This window comes from Lepidochelys kempii, chromosome 18 (assembly GCF_965140285.1).
Source record: "Lepidochelys kempii isolate rLepKem1 chromosome 18, rLepKem1.hap1, whole genome shotgun sequence".
Taxonomy (NCBI): domain Eukaryota; kingdom Metazoa; phylum Chordata; order Testudines; family Cheloniidae; genus Lepidochelys; species Lepidochelys kempii.
The window spans coordinates 21,913,731-21,937,429 of NC_136397.1; the positions used below are offsets into that span (position 1 = coordinate 21,913,731).

Consider the following 23,699-nt stretch of genomic DNA (forward strand, 5'->3'; position numbering starts at 1 on the left):
GCCAAGCCCAAATGTCTACACAGGTCTTTTTGAAACCATGGTGCAAGCCCTATGAGGCCAAGTCTGTAGGGCTGAGCTCTGAGATTCGCTGCCGTGGGCTTTAAAATGCAGTATAGAGGTGCCCTTAGATTCCCTTACCCCCAGCCTCTTCTCAGCTGTGCCAAGTGTATATTCAGCACAGCAGAGGACTAAGCCCAGCTTGTCTGAGGCTTGGAGCGCATGCCTAGCGGCCAAGATTCCCTGGTTCTGCTCCCCCCGGCTCTACCACTGACTAGCTTTGTGACCGTGGGCATATCACTTAACCTCCCTGGGCAGAACTCACCCCTGCAGAGAGGGTCAGCACAAAGCCTATACATCAATTACATCCGAGGCAAACCCTACATGTAATGCGAATGACGCACTGGTCATTCTGCACAGGGATGAATGTTCCCCACAATGCATTAGTATTTCCACAAAATGGGGTTAGTAAGTACATCCCAGGGACATTGTGCAGATTAAACCATTAATGCTGGTAAATCACTTTAAGATTCTTGGGTGAAAGGGGCACTACAGAGTCAACGTATTGTTAGCATTAGCATTAATGACAATATAATATAATTTGACGTGGAAAACACAGCACCAACCCGCTGGGAAAGGATAATTTCTCCCTGTAGCTGTATCATTCCTTGCACAGCTCTGACATTGACTGACAGGGCTCTCGGTTTCTTGCCAGTATGCAGACCAGAACTGCCAACAGACGATTTCAAATTCTTTATGAACTGAGCTGGGCCATCCTTAAAATCTTTAGCACTCAAATAACTAGAGCAGAGGGAAGCTGTTTCCTGTCAGTCTTTTCTTGATTGTTTCAATCTCAGCCCACCACCAGCAGAGACTTATAAACAGGGAAACACTTCCCAGTTTGATGGATAGGTCCAGGATATATAACCCTTGCATCTTGGTCCAGCCTCAGAATGCTATGTAGAGCCAACTATAGAGATATTCCTCCATGCTAGTTTAGTTAGTTAGGAAGGAAGGAAAGCAAACAAGCAAGAAGTTAGGGGACAGCCCAGCATCTCATGAGATGTCAAAACCTAGTGAGATATCAGCTTTAACTCGGGAAAATTAAAGTGTGTGTGTGATAGCGGCTTAATTTTAATAGAAAGCTTAAAGAAAGATGAGACTGGGGAGAGAGACAGTTAACAATTTTAAAGACAACCGAGTAGATGGAATTATCTTTAGCTGAAACAGTATGTGACAATTCATCTGTGCAAAATCAATATTAGTGAACCAGAGCGCCGAGGAATACGATGCAAAGGACAGGAAATCCAGGGGTAAGGTTAATAGCAAAAATCAATGCGGGCTTAACTCAGCAGAAGTGCCATTTCCATGGGCGGTGGCCAGAGAGTTTTCATGGAATTCCACAGTTCGGCACCTGCATAGAGTGTCTTAATCTTGAGACAGGGCACAAAACTCTCCTTTGGTCTCTCAGATACTATGGAATAGGCCCCGTGCTCCTGGCTTTGGCTGCATGCCTTAGATCGCCATGGAACATGCTGTACATTTGGGAAGGATAAATGTGTCCAGCTCAGTAGACAAGCATTATGGTTGCTAAAGCAGATAGTGTCTTGGATGCCTCCTGTTATATTTTATTCCCTAGTGAACACTGAACAATTTGTTAGTTGTCTAAGGTGCCACAAGTCCTCCTTTTCTTTTTGCGGATACAGACTAACACAGCTGCTACTCTGAAACCTAGGATAGATTTAACACCTTCCTCCCCATTCCCTGTTTCCTCAAGTCCATACCTTCATACAGGGGTAGCCTCCTGCAAATATTTTCAGGGACTCTGCTGAGGTCTTCTGGGGTATTTCTGAGCAGATTATCCTGCCCTCCAGGGAACCCTACCTGCCACAGAGCTCCTCCTGATAAATGCATGCAAGTTGTTCTAAGCAATTGGTTCAGGCGTGTGGTGGGACAGGGAGACTGGACCTGACTTCACAAAGGCTCGTAAGTGTCACTATTTAACAAGGAGCCTTCTCCTCTCCTCACCAGAGTGGGACAATCCCACAGTAACAGGGTGCTGTCCCTCTGCCCCCTAGCTAGGGTGCACTCCTGCAGCAGGCTGCTGCATGAAAGGTGTGCCTACCTCAGTTTTCCCTCCTTCCAATCCCCAGTAACTCCGTGCAAGCTTTCTTGATTCAGCAATACACTCCTGGATCTGGTTTATTACCAATGAACAGTTCAAGTAAACTGCCACAAAAGTCCCAAACATAATTCTCACACACATGCCTTAAAACCCCACATTCTCTAATCCATCAGCATAGCACATACCAGCATCTTCCACCACACCTGGACTCTTCTTTGGACCTCTCATCTCCTTTTACTGGGACGGCCACTCCACTTTCAGCTGAGGAGCAACTCCTCTCTTTCCAGCAGGAATCCCCACAGCCCCCTTCCGCTCTTTGGCTTAGAAGTCAGCAGGCAAGTCCATCTGCTACTGTCTGATCTTCAGTCTTCTCCAGCCCTCTGGCCCTGGCTCTCTGGCTTCAGGACCCCAGCCAGCAAACCCCTCTGCTGCTCTCCTGCCTTTAGCCTTCCGCAGGAACCACCTACAGCTTCCTTCAAGGACCTTCTGCAGCCTCTGGACCTCTAGCAGCTCTCACCTGCCAATCTGTACCCTCTAGGGCACAGGTGCCTTCTTTGAAGCTCAGCTGAACCAGCCTCTTCCATCTTGAAGGGCCAGTGTTGTCCTGTGATACCCACTTACACCGAGAGAGATGACAAAGAAACAACAGTGCAGAGTAAATGCCATGGGACATGATGCTGCCACACTAGAGGGGAGTATGTGGTGAAAAGCAAACTCCATGAACATTCACTGATATTGGGAAGTGATTATGGATTTGCGTTCGCTTTCTGTGCACATTTCAGAGCTTTGCCAGCATGATTCCTTGCAAAAAAGGTCATTTTCTCTCAGCCTTAGAGATGAAGTGCTGCTGTGCACATCAGATAGGAGCGTCTGATTTCTCAAGGAAGATAGCTGTTTAACTGCAGATTGTCAAATTTAAAGATGGATGGGACATGGCATTCTTGTCCCCTGAGTATATTTTTAGAGTTCAATTTTTTCCCCAACTCAGATCAGGATGAAACATCAAACTCTCAAAACTATTCATGCACCAAAAACTGGTTTGTGTTTATTTCAGGCAATCAAAAAGTGCCATCATCATTTGATTCGACTTCAGTGGGTTTTTTTTCAACATGTTTTTCAATCTAATTAGCTTAAATTTGGAAACAAAATGTAATTTCAAACTGGAAACCTGGAACTTTTTATTTGGAAAGTGCTGAAACATTTTAAACCTTTTCCCTCGACATGGTTTGAGTCAGAAAGTTTGTCAGAAATAACCTTGTTTCATGCCCAGTTTTGGTTTGGATAAATCAGCACTTTTCAACAACAAAGATTCATCTAAAAATTTCCAGTCAGCTCTAGTCATATTAGGAAGCCTATGGCCAAACTCTGCAGGGAGGTTACCCCCAAGTACACACTGCTGTGTGGGGGCCCTCTGCTTTTCACCTCAGCTGAGATTCATCTGGGAACCTGGGAGTCCACTGGCAGCAATTTTACAAGGTAAAGCAAAAGGCAACTTTCCGCTGGCTGAGCCAGTAGGAATTTCATTGAGCTGGTCTAGGCCTGAAGTTGCTCATTGCATATTTCACACAGACCAAGCACTGCGCACAGACACACAGTTGCTGAGGTAACTGCGCTTCTTCCCGTGAATAGTTCCTGTGAACTAATGATGAGCAGTAATTGATTAGCATATAGAGCCTGCATAATTTCCCACTGCATATGTTATTCCTTCTGTGGCAAGACAGTTCTGAGACCCTGCTTCTCCAAAACTTCACCCAAAGTCTCCTTGGCAGAACTACTTGCTCTTCCTTTTCCTCTGCTGATTCAACATCTTCTTTCCTTTATCTTTTGTCCCGTTTCGAGTGATGGGAGCTATGTGAGTGAAGAACCAAAACAATGGTATCAAATAATAGAGCAGTAGCATTCAACCTGTCGTCCGTGGGCCCCTGGGGGTCTGCAGTCTCTGACTAAGATTTCCAAAGGGGCCTGGACCTTCTTTTGAAAGAAGGGGTGCACAAAATAAAAAGGTTGAAAACCACTGTAGTAGAATGATTCCAGGTTATTTACATGTGGTCTTATAAGTGATGTATTGACACGTGTTTTTATCCCCTGGTCCATATCGATACTGGCAAGATTCAACTGGTGATCGAGAAAGAAAATACATATTGAAAGTTGAAATGATACTTATATGCAAATGTGTTGTTTCTAATGCATGTTAACTAATCAGTTGCTACAGAAGACACTGAGTATTCATAGCAGGGAAGCTTTTTAATATGGCAAGAGCTATAGAAAGTATTTTACATGATTTTTTCCCTGACTGTCAAAGTTTTACCACAATGTAAATTAAAAAATAATTGAAACAGATCATATGCAACTCAGAGCAGGCATTATTCTCCAGTGAGTGGTAAGGGAAGAGTAAAGCGGCAATGCATGGCTTTTGTAGTCTTGTCACTTTGATGAATTCTTGAGTAACGTCAGCCTTTAAAGCAAGGATACTCTTGCTTTATTCTACATTTCTGTCAATTAAATACCAGATGGAACAATAACTCAGGTTGGCATCAGAAGGCCTAATTTCTGTGTTTTCTGCTAATCAGAAATATATTTTTTGTCTTGTAAAAAAAATTGCAAATGGGAAATTTGTTAAAAGGAGCCACTGATTCATTCCTTTACAGTGCAGTGTGTTTCCCTGTGATCTGTGCTTTCTGGCCTATTGCAAAAGGAAACTAGCTGGCAAAGATGACTCTGAGTTCACTCTAGTCTCACTCAAGAAGGAAAGCAACATGAACTATTTTTGTTTAAAAACCCAAAGGTTGTGAAGTGTGGCGTGAGTGAGTGAGTGAATCAATACGGAGTAGGGTTTATTTTCTAATTAACCATGCATGTTATTCACAAAAGCAATCTCTTATTACAGTCGAACATGCATCACTCCGAGGGGGCTCCTCAGTAGCTTACAGAACATCAGGAAATAGGGTTTAAAACAATATTCCCTGAATGTCAAAAACAGATTTTCTTTATCAATGGCTGCATTCAGAAAGGAGACTCTTTGAACATGTGCCTTACATTCTATTCTCTGAAGAAAAGATTATCTGAAAGCCTAGTAATATTCTTGTGCTCCCTGGAATTTCTCTTATTATTATCCCCCCAAGGCATGTGAGGTGTCGTTTGCACTGAAGGTTTGGAAGATATTTCAGCTTCAATTATTGCATTTTCCCTCGGAGACAGCTGATGAGAGCAATGCATATTGATTTTGTGATCACATTCTATTCCTCCACCAATAGCAAGGTTTTGTGGATACCTGGGTAGCTCATGGAATTGTCGAAGCAATAGGCAAGCTCTACGGCCTGCTGTTGTGATCTCATTCATGGTTTAGGAAGCAAATGGGAAGGTGACATAAATAAGCAACCTTTTTGTGAGTCTCTATATGTTTTTGTGTTTGAAGACAGGTGAAACGTAGAGCTGAGTGAAAAACTGTGCAATGACTAATTTATGAGCCGAAAGTAGCCTCTTGTTCCTCTCCTGGAATATCCACAAACAGGTTAAGCTCTTTTAACACAGTCATTTGTGTGTGAATAGGTCTGTGTCAGCAATCCAAACTTCAAAATTAGTTTTTTGCAAGCATATATATATATTGCTAAAAGAAAAATACAATCACTTGCATGTGCAGAGAAACATAAAGGAGGCATGAACTCAGCACAGCAAATATTTGCAAACATTTTTTTTCTAAAGTATTCCCCGAACTCTAACAAATGTTTCCCAGCCTTTTGCTAGAGTGATTGGAATGCCCTCATATATTCAGTGAATTATGATAGTAATTGCACTGTCTTGATCTTGTCAAAGACAGTTAATTTGATTTGACTAGCTCTTCCTCTTCTCCGGTGTATACAGTGTCACTAATCCATGTGGAAAGGCTGAAATGATCAACATACAGAACATGCAAATGACAAAAATTACCCAGCAAGCCAATCACAAAGCAACGTAAGTCAGAGATGCTCATAAAAGGGCTTGCATGCATACTGCGCAGTACGGGGCTGTAATTTATTTTTCATTAACAACAGTACGCAGTCTGCAAAACCTTCCATCTCCTGGGGTTGGGGTCTCACTTCCTATAAAGTCCAGATAATTTCCAGATGTAACAGAATGGGACGTTTCTTGGACGTTTACAAGACATAAAACTAAACAGTTGCGTGTGACACCGTTCAGATTGGAACCAGTTTGCCTCCTTATCAAAATACATGCATCACACACAATTTCAGCTCGAATCAAATGAAAAGCCCCATGCAGGACAGCAACATGACCTTTCCAATCCAATTTCCAAGGATGGAAATATTTGCATAGCATCATTGTAAGCACAGGCTTAGTTTAGTTGCCATAACAGCTCAGACTGTAGGTCCATCTAATCCTGCATCCCATCTCCGGCAGTGATCTGTACACGGGGGCGTCAGAAATTCAACCTTCCATTGTCCCTAGCGCCTTGTGACATTCATACCACCTGACATAGGGGGCTGTGCAGATCTGCACCACCAAGAGGAGGGAGTGAAGGAGTGAGCAGACCCTGTGCTCCCTTAAAGGCACGGTCTCCAGTACCACATGCCCCATTGCACAAGACTTGATATTTTGGGAGACCTTCACATAGGTTGAGCAAGGGGAGGGGAGATTACCTGCATTCTCCTCCAGCCCAGCCTCATAAGAGCCATCACAATGAACCCCGCCGATCTGTGCAGGGCTGATCAGGAGAGGGGCAATCTCTTTTCAGTCACCTGGGGGGACAGACAGAAGTGCTGAAGCCTGAGGTTTGGTTACCCCCCTAGCGATGGGTCAAAATGCATCCCTGGGATAACTGTCACAAAGCCCGTGGAGATCTGGCAGGGGTGATTATGGCCCCACCTTGTTAATGTCCACAGCTGCATGTTCTGGTTTAACTTGGATTTAAACTTGGAGAGTGGTCAGTTTGGATGAGCTATTACCAGCAGGAGAGTGAGTTTGTGTGTGTATAGGGGTGGGGGGAATGTGAGAAAACCTGGATTTGTGCTGGAAATGGCCCACCTTAATTATGCACATTGTAGGGAGAATGGTCACTTTGGATGAGCTATTACCAGCAGGATAGTGAGTTTGTGTGTGTGGTTTTTGGGAGGGGGGTGAGGGGGTGAGAGAACCTGGATTTGTGCAGGAAATGGCCCAACTTAATTATCATGCACATTGTGTAAAGAGTTGTCACTTTGGATGGGCTATCACCAGCAGGAGAGTGAATTTGTGTGGGGGGGTGGAGGGTAAGAAAACCTGGATTTGTGCTGGAAATGGCCCACCTGATGATCACTTTAGATAAGCTATTACCAGCAGGACAGTGGGGTGGGAGGAGGTATTTTTTCATATTCTCTGTGTATAAATAAAGTCTGCTGCAGTTTCCACGGCATGCATCCGATGAAGTGAGCTGTAGCTCACGAAAGCTCATGCTCAAATAAATTGGTTAGTCTCTAAGGTGCCACAAGTCCTCCTTTTCTTTTCACAGTCATCGAGACCTTCCTAGCAGTCAGACACAATGTCTGTCATTTTGATTACTTCCCCTAGGTTCCTTTTATAAAACCCTCAGCTCACCCTGATGCTTTGGTTAAATACCCATCTCATCCCACATGGGACATGGTCCAGGGAATAGAGGAGAGATGGTGAGCAAAATCTAAAGTTTTTAATGACCTCCTCCAAAATTGCACCAACAATGCCTTCAAATTGCACCAACAATGCCACTTTCACACAAACGTTTAGGGGTTCATGTTAATCAAACTGCTGACATAAAATTGGAGCCTGAGCTGAGAAGCCCCTTAAAACATGGTCTCCTGCCTCCCACGCCATCTTTTTGGTGATTATTTTCATCTTGTTTTGCCTCCTCGCAAATAGACCTTTCCCATAAAAATAAAAACAAGGCATGGTTTAGAATTGTATCTGTGCATGAACATTTTCATTTTGCATCTGCTGCTTTGAATTAAGACTTGAATATTCATTTACAAAATGTATAATTTATTGGTGAGGCTGACAATTAATAATTTAAAAGTTATTGCCCTAAATTAAGTATAACGTTTAAGCTGGCAGAGGATGGGAGCACTGAAGCTTGGAATCACAGACAAAATTGGAGGAAATCCTTTTAGGTCATCACTGGCCCAGACCCTGGAAGGAAAAGATTATAATTTACAGCACAAGGAATTTGGGTCCAAGGGCCTGATACTAAACCTAATGAAGTCAAGGGAAAGACTCCCATTGACTTCAGTAGGCTCTGGAACAGACCCTAAAACACATTGCAGCCAGCACAGGTCTGCATCATTCAGCTAGTTCTCCTCCTCCTCTGATAGCATTTATTAGACAAAAAGAGACAGCAGAAATGAAAGTAGAGAATTAAACCTGAAAATTTAATTAAACCATCCTTTGATCACTCTCTGCGCAATGGACTTTGGTTCGAAAGATTATTTGTAGGAGTGCAATAATAGCATCTAATTAGGATAGGAATCAACCTGAAATGAAAGTTAAAAAAACCCACAAATCAACTCACCCCATAAACATTAAAGGGAACCAAATCTTATTAAAGTTATATTTTATAGCTCAATTATTTGCCTCCTTTCTATTGTGTATCAGCTTGCTCTTTTTGATTTAAAATAAGCACATACATGTAATCAAAGAAATATGTGGCCAAGTTGGAGTTTTGCCTAAGTGAGGATTGCATGACAGTGACCGGATTTGATCCTGTAGAAATTGAAAAGACCTTTATATACTCTAAAGTCACATGCATTTCATCTTCTCCACATGCCCGTGTGGGATTGTTGCCCTCAGTATGGTAGGGAGTGCTTTTTCCCTATGCGTTTTGGTCTAATGCTTCTGAAGTGGCTTTGGATTTGTGACATGAACTAATTACTTCCCTAAGGGCTTGCTCAGCCTTGCTCGGTCACCAGGGAAGAGTGCCGACTGGAAAGGTTCATCCAAAAAGGATCCCCATCTCCATCACTAACTACGTGGATACAGAGATACAAAAGCAGAAAAGCTAATCACTTCAGACACTAAAGAGAATATATGCATCCAATTATTACAGGGACTCACACTCTCCGGGAAACATTTTAATAGAGGCTGAGATGATAGAGAAGAACTTGTGCAATAATTAAAACCCCTTTTCTTGGCACCCTTTTGTAATATTTGGGGATATAAGGCTAGAATATGTTTCTTCTTTTTGGAATATATGCACGCAGGATATTCTTCAAATAGCATTCGCAGTGGAAGCAGATCTGTATCTCTAGGACCTCAGGGCAGACACACTGATAACTAATGTGACATGTTTGTCACCCTCTGGTATCACTGTCTTTTATTATTTGTGTTACAGTAGCAGTCAGAGATCCCTTGAAATCAGGGTCCCATTGTAGGGGAGAGGTATTTCCTGCCCTAAAGAGCTTACAGTCTAAATAGACAAGACAGACAAAGGATGGGAGAAAGGAAAGATTGTTATGCCCATTGTATAGATGGGGAACTGAGGCTCAGAGATGAAATGAGTCCCCCAGTGTTACACAAGGTGTCTATGGCAGAGCTGAGAACAGAAAGCCAGCATGTTAACCAGAAGACCATCCTCCCTTTCTAGCTTTATGGACATTTCTGGAAACCATACACTATCAGTCTCTGCTGGGAATATGGTTTTTGTTCCGTGCTAGGGAATAGGTCTTCCACTATATGTGAGCCTAATGGTATAATGATTCAAAGGGTGGTGGAAAGCAGAAACTTTGGATGGCAGTAATTATCTTTTAGGCTTTTCCTCACACAGAGTAAATTCCACAAAAGAATATGCATGTACCTGGCTTGGTTTTGTGAATGAGGCCCTTAAAGATTTGCATATATCATAATAAATGTGAGTCATAGCCAGTCTGCATTTAAAATGCTCACTGAAAGAAGGAACCAAATATCACCATTAGTGTTTTTATCCTCTGCTATTTCATATCACAATAAAATGTCACAAGAAAAAGAGAAGCAGATTTCTGATATTATTACTTTGAACTTTTCTTGGCTATAGTCCCCCGAAGCATGACATTTAGCGAGGGATAAAAAAAAACGGACTATCTCCTTAATCATTTTTACCTGACTGCAGTGGTGCCAGGCTGCTGGGTTTCATCGTCTTATTTGTACTTCAGCAGCGAGTTGGCAGCGGTGCTGAAGCCCTGGGACCTGACGCGTTCCTCACTGCGCTGCCAATCTTTCCAACACACAGGCACAAAATACATGTCATTGAAGGAACGATGCTCTAGGTAAAGCCCATGGAAGGCATTTGGCAAATTCAATAATAGTAATATTTAGCATTTTTAGGGCCTGATCCACAGCTATGGACTAGATGTAGCCAGTTACTAAGGAATTCTTAAACTACATAACATTAAACAAGCCTGTTAATAAAAAGTAGAGGCATGTGGGAACGGAGGATTGGACAGCTTAGATGGCTTCACAGGGCACAAGTTACCAATGTAAATTCAGTCCAGGTTAGCACTATGGGAAACTGTTCCTATTTGCTGGTCTTCTGGTGTGCTATGGTGCACGAAATGAGTTGGAGGGTCTCAGTCCAATTCCTAATGGATGAATGTTCACATCGCAAAAACCACCATGATAACGGGCATGGACTATCTGGTAGCGTGGGCGAGGGTGAAAGAAAGGGATGGCCAAAATCTTGGCTCACACCCTCAGGACTGAACCAGCTACCTCCAGATCTAAAAGAAAGTTGTAATAGATGCACTTCACCTGGGGATTGGGCACAGATTGGGCATCAGCGCTCCTTGTGGTCTTGGGGGATTACAGCTTGATGTGCTTGCTGCTCTCCTTCATCTTCTGGCCTGCAAAAAGGAACCTCTTGTTTATCAACGGTCTCTGGAAGACATTTTATTGACCTAGTGCATCAGAGCACTCTTGTGTGCTGAGGTATGTCTTGGTAGACCATCTTTCTTAATGGTGCCATCAATAGTTGGCTTTGAAAAGGGAGTTTCCTTGGCATGTGAATTTGTCTTGTGGAGGATTAAAAATGAACTAGTAAAAAAAAATTACAAGTCATTAAAAATTCACGGTGAAAGGAAAAATGTGAATAGATGTGATAAAAAAGTTATAAGAATAAAGTGTTTTTCCATCAAAGACTTTTATGAGTTCACTTAAAAAACCCTCCATTTTAACTGTATTTTAATTTAATTTATGGACCTATCATCAGGCTTAGGAAAGACCAGATTCTTTCTTTCTTTCTTTCTTTCTTTCTTTCTTTCTTTCTTTCTTTCTTTCTTTCTTTCTTTCTTTCTTTCTTTCTTTCTTTCTTTCTGAAACTTCTGTCAGAAGTTGTGTATGTCTCATAGGGATGGGAAGCTAGTAACATAATAAATTATTTTAATTTTTGAACAAATACTTTCTTTCATGAGGAGATGGTGGCTTGAATTCAAGGGTGCCTTAATAATTGAGGAGTACAGGTCCCTTTGACTTTCCAGAGGACTTATGCTCCTAAATCACTTGGAAGATCTTGAAAATCCTTGTGAGCCTATTTTTCAAATTTGGTCCCTAGAGCCTGGTCCAACTGTTCTTTGAGTCAACATTCCAATTGGCTTCAACTGGAGTTGGCTGAAGCCCTAGATAAAAATTCCCAATTTGGGTGCTCAAATCAGCATGAAGGACCTCAGTCTTGCAAGATTTTCCGCATGGAATCACTCGAGAGACTGGGGCTTAGGTGCCTAAAATAGGCATTTGGGTACCCAAATGAAGAATGGACTACCCTAATTTAGATACCTAAAGTTTGAAAATGGGGCCCCAATAGATTGTGAGCAATTTATACACAGAATTCCACACCTTTTTCCGTTTGGGAATTGTCTGTGAACATGTCGCTAAATTCCTGAATTCACTCATTCTTCAAAATTATTCATGAATATTTTCAGAGAATAGTTCTTGGTGTCCAGATCATTTGCAAGCAGCTCGCTGAAAATATTAAAAATCTATGTGGTGCTGCCTAACTGCACAAGTCACATAACATTGTCTCCATTCCTTGAATGGATGACTTATGAATACATCAACAAAAGTTCCAGTTTCAAATTGTATTTTCAAGCATAAAATTTTCTATTTGGCATTCAAAATTTGCACAGTTGTTGGTTAATTCTGCAATTCCAAATTTGCTTCATGTAAATATTCAAGCTTTGAGCTATTTATGTATTTTCACACTAGCAAAGATGGATTTCTAGGATATTTGCAGAAAGCAAACACAAAAGGAGTGTGAACACAGCTGAAGCAAATTTATTTAATAATTTGAATGAATATGGATGGAAGCTGTTTGGCAGTATTTCCCCACTTCTGCATATTATATGCAGGCTCTTTGACTGCTGAAAGTGAAAAGCTGATAATTGATTGCAGCAAATCAATATAATCTGATAATATAAAAGGAGATGTTGAAAACACCTAATTCTATTTTCTTATTTCTTATGGTTCTTTGTATCAGGCTTTAGGAAGACTTCCTTCTTTCTTTCTTTCTACTCAGTTTGCCTGCCTTCTGTATTTTCAGAAATGTTTTTTCTTTTACATGAGAGATTCTTAAGCATCTGATATTCTGTATCAGTTTTTCTGCCCACGTAAATTCCATGTCAGGTCCTTTGACATTTTGAATATTTCCTCCTGTCAATCCCTTTTATGTCCTTTTGGATCAGTCACACACTGATGCCCATACTCTGCAATACTCTTTGATTTCATTTGGGTAAATGGTATCATAGAGGGAGGCTCTGACCAGGACATCCTACATTTTTTGGCTATGAGAGTTGTATACTGCCCTTAATCCACACGTGTAGCTGATACAGACTAGCATTGAGATTGTCAGAACTGACGAGGGGATTTAGACACATGACCCCCATAATGCGAGCTGTGTGTCTAGATCCCTAGACCACTTGGACAGTCTCAAACTAGAACTGCATTTAACCCAGAGGTTTCACTTTGCAGGAGTTCACATAAACCCTCCCTTAGGTTTTGATTCTGTGGGTCTCAACCCCTTTGTCCAATTCTCCCATAATTGCATATGTGTAAATCTCATTGTCTGGTAAGCTTCCCATTGGCTGGGAGTGTGGACAGGGCTCCAGCATTTTTACCACAGTGTCTTCTAAGCCTGGTCCTAAAGTCTACACCTTGTCCACACTACAGCTTCCAACACAGTGACCACTGGTTAGGAATTACAGATCCCATTCCTGGCCAGTGTAGCAAGGTCCCAGAAGTTCTGTGCAGTCTGTCATGCACTGACAAGTTCATATATCAACAAATCATTGAAAACATTACGAGTTTGATTTAAATCCACCAAAGCTAAGATGATTCGGAGATAAAATAACTAGGGCATTGGCCTTTTTTCTGGCCTTGTGAAGAGGGAAAAATGTCACCCTAAATGATGAGCTATTCACAGGCCGCAGGACTTTGTAACATTTTATACCAAATAAATTGCCCTATAAAGCAATATAATACTATACTATAGTTTACATGGCTGTTAATGCATGGCCCATCATGAAATAAAATTAATTTCATATAGTGGAGGTGAAAAGTGACAGCCTGGATGAAGGAAGCCCCCCCTCCCTCTTCATAAACAGTGTGGTCAATAACAGCACAAGTTCACCACCCATTCGTTCACTGAGACTATTGTAGTGCCAAGAAGCCGCACTTTCATTGGGCCCCATCATGGTCGGTTTGGTAGAGCCACATAATAAGTGACAGCCCATATGCCAAAGAGATTGCAGTCGGAAAGACGTGGGTGTAACAGGTGGATGAGACAAGCACACAGGCAGGAGATTGGAGAGGGGAGAGCAGACTAACAAGATACGTCTGCACACACTAGCTGTACACAACCGCTGCACACACAGCCTTATCCCTGAGCTGGAGTGACTTGGCAGAGGGTGGCTTACCTTCCATGTCAGCTGGTCCTCAGCCTCAGGCTACCAGGAAGAGAATCAGCAGGAATGATTTGTGATCTGCCAGGACACCAGTCCTCCAAGAGCTGCACTGAGGCTGCCAGCCGAAGAACTATCTGACAGCTAACAATTGTCAGTCACTACTGTCCTAGGCTGGATTTGAACTGGGAAAATAGAGCTGAAAGGGTCCCGTGGCCATTTCCAACCCTCCGAGCTACTATCTAGTCTCTCTTGAAATCAGCCATCTCATGAAAATTCTTCAGTGGCTCTCAATATTTAAAATGATATCTATATCTATTTTTTTTTCAGATTCTGATTGCTAGAGACTGAACTGAATTCCGTCACTGTGCTGTTTTGGCCTTGGTCCCACTGGCCGTGCTATGATGGTTTTGAGCTCTGTAAGTGAATCTAGCTTAGTTGATTCATCCTGTGCATTTAATTTTGATGTTTACATAACAAGGTTATATAATTGCACAGCAAGAGCCCAGAGGCAGGATCTAGAATTATAACAGACAGCAGGATTAAAAATTCTTACGTGAAGTACATTAAAAACAAAGTTCTTAAGCTATATTTTATCTCAGCGGTCTGGGGAGCTTTCAACTTGATTTGAAAAAAAATCAAAGCTACTGGCATTTAAGAACCACCGTTTTGTCAGGATTAAATTATAAATAAGAAACTGGCACCTCACTAGATAAATATGTTGACTAGGTAATTTGGAAGGAGTGGAGACAAGATGATTGCATGACACAGAGAAAAATAGAGGCTGCCTACCAAGGAAGTCAATTTCTCAGTGGAATTATATGTTCTCAAGTAAGTTACTGAAATGAGGGCCCTTTGACCAAACTATTGTTAAATTCCTTTATTATAACTAACCTTGGGTTTGTGAAACCCCTGGCAGGGTGCTGGCCCTATACAAACCCTACTAATAATAATAACAACTGAACGAGGATAACCATACGTAATAATTTGGGGGCTATTTGAACCAGGTCCATCCCTTGTTCAGGTAGTGTAAAAACCTAGTGCAAACCTGCCCCCTAACTCAGACTAAATGCCAAACTCCTCTGAAGTTTGAAAATGTCTGGTAAATCTCTTCCCTTTTTAAAACATCTGTGTTCTTCTGCACTAGGCTTTCAGATGGGATCAGGAATGTCATAGGAAGTTGTTCTCATAGCATTTCTGACTAAACAGAATTCAGGAACTAGTTGAAATCGTCTAAGAAAAATGGTTTTCCATCCGGATTCCCATCCTGAAGAGGTTCCGGAAAGCATAGATGTGAGCTTCCAGTCTGTGACAGGCCTTCACAGTAATGTGAACGAGCTAAATGGAAAAGTGCAGACTAATTAATACCCTTGTCACTAAAGCTGGTCAAATAGCAGAAGAAAGCATTCAGCATGTAAACCATACAATGGAGACTGGTGGTGATAGTGGCCAAGTAACACATTGGCAGAACACCATTCGACGGCTCTGTTCCCTGATGCGCAAATTATCGAAGTGGCTGGGCAGCTAAGGAGAGCTAAGAGCCAGTTTGTGAAACTGAGAAAACATGGAAAATAATTGCATGTACAGATGGATCCAGCCTGAGATTTGTCACTTTGAATTAACACTGGCAGGCACCTGCACCAGCAGCATTTGGAGGGGAATTCTTTGCTTATCACCACAGCGACCGTACTTCTGCAAGTGAGATGGTGGCAGTTAGTCTCCAGAGGGGGAAAAATACAGTCAAAGGGAAGCTGGTATTTAAACTTTGCAGAGTGGGAGAGAAAAGGTGTTGTTATGGTAACAAATTGCTTGTATTCTCCAAAGGAAGCTCTAGTTTTGTTTAAGAGGGAGGAAATGCAGAGAAGGCAACAGGATAATATTTCAAAAAAAATTTAATGAGACGTGAATTGCACATTCTCATTCTGCTGGAGTGTGTAAAGGTTCAAGAGGAAGGGAGCATGGCATTTCTAACCAGGTCTTAAATACAGTGCGTGCACTGTCTTCCTGCTGACAGCTCTGCACCGCGGACTGCACAGAGCCAAACGTCAGTGACTTTGTTCCTTCTCATGTTGCAGTCTCCAAATCAGGCTCATGTTTGTAAAATGCAGAGAGCAGAAAGCACCTCGGGGGGAACCAGGGATAGCCCCTTATTATTTTCTGGAGAGAAAGAGAGAGAGAGAGAGAGAGAGAGGCTGGCTCCTGCCAAAGAGCGCAAGGGGAAGCCATGGTGAATTGGACAGGCCAGCATGGTGTCGCTTCTCACTACCCTCTCTGTGATGCTTCCAAACAATTCCTCTCCGAAGTAAACCCTTAGAGGGGAATGCAAAATGACATGCTGTGTGATAATGGGGGAGGCACTGGAGGCCAGGCAAGAGAGTGCTGAGAGGTGGCCCCGAGGAAAGCCTGGTTTGCTCTGCGTGTGAGCTCAGCTCAGCACTGCTGCTGCAAAAACGCTTTTCTAGTTCTGTGGAGACAAAAATTCCCGTGCGGTCGCCCCCGACGCACCCTGCAGCGAAGGCTGTGGCACAGGAACACAGCGTGGTTCGCATTGCTCAACAACCACGCAGGCCTTCAAGCAGCCTCGCTGCAAGTTTACTGAACAGATTTCAGTTTCACAGTTTTGCCTGCCCTCTTCTCCTCGGCACAGGCACTTACTCGTCAGAGGAAGGTGGCAGTTTGACAAGGAACATGATAATTAGGCACGTGCCAGAAATCAGGTATTAATAGAAGCACGATTAGAGAGTTTATGGATAATTTAAGATGCAGCACATTCTTTTAGTGAGTGCCTTGTCTGTTCAAGAGCAGTAATTGCCTGTTACTTTGCAGCTTCTGATGTGCTTGGCTGCATGACACATGAAGATACAGCATATATTTAAAGAACTAACACTCATTCAAAGTACCTGCTTGCAATTTTAAACACAAGAATCCAATAAACTTCTAATGGCAGCACGGAGATTGACAAAAAAAAAAAGAAAGAAAGAAAGAAAGAAAGAGAAGAAAAAAAGCACATACAAAACAGCAAATCAACAGTCAGGTAAGTACCCTATAGCAAAACACTGGATGTAGCTCTTATTAATGGCTTAAACTACAGAAGGCAGTTTTGCTTATCTTTAACTGTGATAAATATTGCCTCGCCTTTACTATATGCCACTTGTTTTGTGCCCCAGAGCAAAGATGCTTTCTTGTGCATTGATCAAACAGAATGTGGTTACTGGTTAAGGGGAAATAAAAGAGCTTTTGCATACTGAGTAAGCCCTACAGCACATTACTTGTTTACCTTCTGCTATGTCTCTAGAACTGCTCTAATTTGATTCTTCACAATGTGATGGAACTTTGATCCCGGCTGTGTATTAACATAAAGGAAGATCTTTTATTTCTGAACCAAAAGGCGCGTGCTGTCTCATCTCCCCCTAGCCACTGTAGTATGAGCAGCTCATGGCTGGTGGTGGCATTGTGACATTACCTGTCAATCCCCCCAGCCAATCCCATGTAAATAGGCAAACTAATCGGATGTGATACTGGAAGAGGCCTCAATTCTTTGTGTTTCATTAATTTGCATGTAGTAATCCTATTGGGTCGAATGCACTGAGTCAGCGGGGCACGTGAGTGGGAACTGGACACACATTTTGAAGGGCAATAGAACCCCGATTTACATAGACAACCCCCCAAGCCCTGTTAGCACAGGTGGAAGTCTCTAGCTTTTGGGTGACACCCTCCCTATCAAAACTGGTGGAGACACAGTAGACCCTGGGAATTCACTCAGGGCAGTTTGAGAAATAACAACAGAGGGTGCCTCATGCACGTAGGCTAAGATTTTCAAAAGCGTCTATTGATTTTGCAGTGCCCAGCTGCTTGAAACACCATGAAGGAGTCTGATGAAGGGGTCTGATTTTCAGAAAGTGCTGAGCACTTGCCCTCTGACAATCAGCTCCCTGTCAGACATCTTAAATTGGGCCTCTAAAAATGGTGGCATCTGAAATCACGAGTTCCATGTGCACGAGTTCCACTTCAGTTTCGTGACAACAGCTCATTTCCAGTGTGCCAAAGCTCAATGTCTCTGGTGCACTGTTCCTGGCTCTTGACAGCACAATGAGCCCCTTGCATTTTTACAAGCACCAACAAATTTAAATAAAAATAAAAATCAGATTTGACAATTGTTTGCCTGTGGAATAGTGGGGAGGTGTCCCTTGACCCCAGAATTTCTACCCTATGTGACAGTGCTCAGTGACATGAACCCTCCTCACATGTTGCTGTTCACTTGGCTGAATCATTGTTTTTGTTGCAATTAAAGGTGGGACAGGGTTTTGAATAAGGGTCTGTGGCTGAGAGTTGGAATTCAAACCAACTCTTTAAATGCAGTGGGGCAGAGAAGGGGTTTTGTTAGGTATCACAGAAGCCAAGGCAAAAGGTAAGAAGAATTCACTTAATGGACGCCTGGACACCACTAATTTCCACTTTCTTTCCTTTTATGTTTTTAAAATAAAAATACTGTAAAAACATTTTTAAAAAATCCAAAAAGTAAGTGAGTTCCGGTGAGTCCCTGGGGATAATGGCGAGAAACTTGAATGCAGCTACCAAATGAAGCGCAAAGCTGACAGACATGAAGAGCGTCAGCTCAGCACGAGTATATGAAGTTTCTCCCCCATTTGACTTTTGTGTTCATATTCATCACCTTCGGAGTCACTTTTCCTTTCATGGAATTGCAATGTTGTGCCATCTTGATGGAGCAGCCGATCATTTTCCACCCCTGGATATGCATCTAGATATAGTCCCCTTCACGCAGCAGGCTGCTTCTTCGTTAGGAAAGATGACAGGCAGCCCAAAGTATTGCACTTCTCAACAAGCTTCCTAGTAAGGGGGTAGAAGTAGGCTGGAGCAGGGTTCTATCTGCCAGCTGCCAAAATGATGGGACGGCAGTCTCAGCAGAATGCTTGTCGATTCATCTCATGTATGCTGAAAGGAATTTTAGGTTGCGAAAAGCTTTCCTACAGGTAAAATGAAAGTTCACATTTTTTCAGAGTTCCCAGAGCTCTGCCAAACTCTGCAATCAATCCATCAATCATTCACTTTTTTCATCTCCAGTCACACTCGTAGGGAACCTTGTTCAATTGTTATCTCCCAGGCTTTTAATGTACTACAGGTGCCCTTTGGTATGTTGATCTTTGTGATTACATGATGAATTGAATTTGATTTAGATATAATTGTTCTAATTTGTGCACCCAGTTACTTATCATTTCTACATCATGGATTTTGGATCACATCCAACCATTACAATTAAGGTTTGTACAGTGAGTAAATGATACAGGAGTGCTTGAACACAGGATCAGCAAAAAATGCAACTGAGATTGCAAAACCCAAATTATTTTTGTGATAATTTCATTCTTGAGAATTTCAGTTAATTGTTGCGTATCTCTCTCTTTCTTTTAATGAGTTCATTTGTTTTCAACGGTTTGCCTTCCCACTACTGTGAGTCCAGAGAACTGAAATAGCAGCCAAATTCCAGTCAGAATGGAAAATCACTTCGTATTATCCAAGTCCTCAGATGAGCAACATTCTTTGCTTTCATCTTCAGTGTGAAACATTTTTCATACTGTCTCAGTGGTGATGAAAAATCCTCCTTAAATTCAGGCAGAGCAGAGGTGAGAATTCAGGCTTTCGGAATTGCACAAACCCCCAAACGTATATACCAAGCTGGATTGAATCAGTCCTTGGAGGAGAGACCTTCAGGAGGAGACCTCCAGTGACAGCACTGGATCCTTGCTGTTGGCCCAGTGTCTCAGTTGGGATGCAATGTGGTGCTGTCTTTCTGGGTGGGATAAAGATGCCAATGCACAAAGCCTGATGGTTTACAGCCATCTCCAGCATTTCTCATGAGCTGTGGTGCTGACTCCATTGCCCTGGAAAAGTCCCAGTGCAGGTTATTTTATTCTGCCTCTCTAAAATCCCCCTGCAGTCTCAGCTGGAATCGTCAGTGCTCAGCCCTTTACACAATCGGGCCCAAAATAACTAGCTTTAGTTTGCCCTCTGTAAAATGGGGATAATGAGCGTGACCTCCTTTGTAAAGGGCTTGGAGAGCCGCTCGGTGTTAGGTAAGAGCTAAGCCTGCTGCTGATGATTAATAGTGACTGCAGGTGCATATCAGCTCTGAAAGTCGGACCCTTGGGGTTTGTCTGCACAGCTAGGTTCAAAGCACCAGCTGCACTGGTAGCACAAGCCTTGCTATCCGAGTCTGTCGACATGGCTGGGCGGTTCACTGTGTAGACGTTCCCTTATTGGCTACAGCACATTTCTTCACTCCTTGCCCGAAGCTGACGTATGCCATAGCTGCACTGTGTGAACACTCAGCTGTACCCCAGTGGGAGCTGCATTTCAGTGCTGTGTGAATTGACCCCTCTAGACCCATGACCTGCCTCCTTGCAGGCACACTTTCCATCCTTAGCAGACTTCCAGCAGTAGCAGCTGGTCCCAAAGGAGTGGGTTGTCCTGCTTTTGCATTGTCCCTCTCCCTGGGGGACCTGCCAGGGTGGGGCAGCTTGGAGTTACATCCAGAGCCCCTGCTGGCAGAGACTGCCCAGTGGATGTACTTTTCTGCCCACTTTTGGGACGAGGGCAGTGCAAGGTTTATGGGTATCTTCGGCTGCTGAGGCCCCCTTTCTCTCAGGGTGGACGTCCCTTGCCAGGGTCCTTGTATGACGGTCTGTGCTGGTAGAATCCAGTGCAGATGTTGTGGGAATCAAGCTCTTTATTTTAAGATAGAAATAGGTTCATAGAGTCACAGATGCTAAGGCCAGAAGGACCCATTAGAACATCTAGTCTAGCCTCCTGTATAACACAGGCCAGAAAATTTCACCCAGTTACCCCTGTATTGAGCCAAGTAATTTGTGTGTGACTAAATCCTATCTTCTAGACAGGTAACCAGTCTGGATCTGACCACATGATGAGGTCGTGAATCCACCACTTCCTTTGGGAATTGGTTCCAATGGTCAATCACCCTTATGGTTAAAATTTTGGGTCTCATTTCTAATTTGAACATGGCTACGACTTGCAGACACTGGTTCTTGCTTTGCCTTTTTTTTACCAGATTAAGGAACCCTTTTGTATGCCGTGTTTTCACCCCCTAATGGTACTTGTATATCGCAACATAGCCACATCTCTTATCTTCTTTTTGATAAGAAAAACAAATTGAGCTCTTTATCTTTCCTTGTGAGGCACTTTCTCCAGCCCTCAAATCATTGTATGGCTCTTTTCTGCACCCTCTCCAATCAGAACCCCTTTTTCTTCACGGAGCCTCTGTTTTGTTTTAGTTTCCTTAACTAACTTAGTTTTTGTAGCAAGGCCTTGCTTGTGGGTGGTGCTATAAAAAGCCATACATAATAAATAACAATAGTGATAAAGGCTTTCACTGTCTCTCAAATGAGCACAGAGACGTATACTCTGAGGGAGCACTTCATTACTCTGCTGCTTTTCCAAATTCAAGAGCTTTAAATACCTAGCTTCTTTAAAAAAAAACAACAGTTGGGTGCTGAATATCTTTTCCCCCAGGAACCTATGGCACACCTGGCCCTCTCTTTTGAAAACCCCACGGTGACTCCCCATTGTTTGACATTTATTTCTGATCATTCAGTCTCTGTCACTCTGGTTTCCGAGTGGGCCCAGAAGTGACAGTGACATGGCAATCACTGGCCGTGATCTCCCAAGCAGCCTAGCTGATGAACACGCACTCAAAGCTGCTGCTGGCATGTCTGAGTGGTTGTTGTCATATAAATTGGTTTTGAATGATACAACTAGATATATAGAGATACTTTTAAATTTAGTCCTTCAATTCAAGTTAATTGCTAACCTCTGCTGCTTCCAGGGCAGGTAGGGTCCTTTATTCACTTCATAAAGTTTTGCCTTGGCATGTGTCTTGCCGCTTTCTCTAAACCGTGGTGAGTGAAACAGCTCTGAGAAGCTGCTAGTTGAAAATAGATGCATCTGAAACCCTCTAGGGGACTTTGCAGTGAAAGAGCCCTTCAGCGCATGTGCAAACATTAAACAAAAAATCAGGAAGGAAGAATTTAAAGCAATGAGAGCAGGAACCCAGCTGCTGACTGCTCATGGAGGCCTATTGTTAATTAACAAATGGCTGAAACTTGCAAGATTATATGTATCACCAGTACTGATGAATTTATACCCCTGCTATTTGTGATAAGGGATTAAGGCATACAAACCCCTTGATGAGATCAGGATATGTCTTCTGTTTATAAGTTGCATGTATCTTCACTGCTTTTTTGATCAAGATCTCTACAAAATAACCTGGCAACAGCTATACTGTCTATTTCAAGGTTAATTGAATAAGCAGTTGAAGGTCATGCGAAATGCACTTGCTTTTAGTAAAAGGTCTAATAGAAAATAGACTTTTGTTATTTCCCATAACATCGAAATCCAAAGTGTTAGTGCTGGAAATATTCAGCTTTCCTCTGTTGGCAAATCTTACTTGCCAGATATCCAGATGGATAACCTCTGAACCAGTTTGATTTGAAACCCACGATAGGCTGGGGTTTTGATGAGTCAGGTAGCTTGCACTGCTTTCCCCTAAAGTGATAATTAGGGTTGTGCATCTTATTTACAGAGAAATCTTGTTGGCCTCACTTGGCTGGGTTTTTAAAAATGTTTTGTTTGCTAAACACTTATGAAAAATGAGTATAGCATGCCAGATTATATTTGGTCGTGAATATGAATCCACAGCACATAACAGCTGAATCTGAAGGAAAGGTGGGTTTTGCTCAGAAAACTACATTTTAGTCGAGCCAAGGAGCTGCACAAGGTCCAGGCCTGAAAGACTCTGTAGGCCTTACAGGTCTGAGCTTGAAATAATAATAATAAAAAATGTATTTGGGGTTGGCGGGGCTTACAGCTTCTATACTGGCTCTGAAGGCACTCCCAGTTCTCTGCGGCTTAGGTTGCCCACTTGTTTGGGAAATGTACAGGAAAGAATTAACCAAAATTCACATAAGTCACTGGGGTGGTCTTCAGCCTAAGATTACTGTCTTTAACATAGTGCCTGCAATGAAATCAAGTGAAGTACAGGAGGCAAGCTGGTGCTGAAGCTGTGGAAGGGAATGGATAGAAAGGAGAAGTATAAAGATTCAGGAATCCTATTGACATGGGATATGTTTGTCATTCACTGCTTGTTACATCTCTTAATTGTGTGTCTCCATCACTTGAGCTTCCCCCTCCTGATCTTGACAGTACGTCATTTCTATGTATTCTCATAATATCACTTTTTCTGGAATCTTTGCAATCTGTTTCCTCTTTTAACTCTCCTGGGCGTGCATGCACAAACAAAGCCACACATACTGCTAAGCAACAGAGCCCACGCACCTAGAGTCCTTATAGTTGGTATTTCAGCCCTTTAAAAGAGCTCTTGAGCCAGCATCTTTCCATATTTTTAAACTACAGGTGTTATACGTCCTCAGCGGGGGCAGATGACATCTGAAAGTGAGGAGGCAAAACTGACTCACAAAGGTCTATGCTGAGCCAGTTCAGAGTAGTGGGTGAGGATTAAACTGTATGTCTATCCTCAGGATAGTCCACTGGTCCTCCTTCCCCCTAACATGGGTAATATTTAGAGGGATGTTTCACACTGTGAATATTCACAGGTGGTCACCAGAGAGGGAGGGTGTATTGGATCCCTATGGGCCTCAGAGCAGGACTAGGAATATTTACCCTGAAAC

At 42.7% G+C, this 23,699-nt stretch overlaps 1 long non-coding RNA gene across 3 annotated transcripts in view; it reads left to right on the top strand.

Moving 5' to 3' along the window:
* Window positions 1-16,520: 16,520 nt before the first annotated feature.
* LOC140900108 (uncharacterized) overlaps window positions 16,521-23,699 on the top strand; it is a 33,062-nt gene continuing 25,883 nt past the window's right edge. Inside the window, exons 1-2 of one of the 3 annotated variants that reach the window (XR_012155559.2) lie at window positions 16,521-16,700; window positions 16,810-17,017. This is a non-coding gene — a long non-coding RNA (uncharacterized LOC140900108). The other 2 variants (XR_012155560.2, XR_012155558.2) reach the window with 2 other exon arrangements.